Raw genomic sequence first — 271 nt, forward strand, 5'->3', positions numbered from 1 at the left:
GAGCCGGGGCCGCGGGAGCCCGGGCTGGGCCAGAACCCGCGGGCTCACTCCTCCTGCGCCCGTCTCCCCAGGATTTCCCCAGGAAGCGGGGTGCAGTCCTGCTCTGCCCCGGAGAGGGCCCTCCCCTCCCGCCCGCACATCCTCCCTTCCTTCCTGTTCAGGTGGCGACTACCTGCCCTGCGGCCAGGGCTTCCGCTCAGCCCGGCCCCCCCACCCCCGGGCCTGAGCGGCGGGGCTCCGAGGCTGGGAGGCGGCGGGGCCGGCGCCCGGC

This window comes from Myotis davidii, unplaced genomic scaffold (assembly GCF_000327345.1).
Source record: "Myotis davidii unplaced genomic scaffold, ASM32734v1 scaffold1121, whole genome shotgun sequence".
In the NCBI taxonomy this organism is placed as follows: domain Eukaryota; kingdom Metazoa; phylum Chordata; class Mammalia; order Chiroptera; family Vespertilionidae; genus Myotis; species Myotis davidii.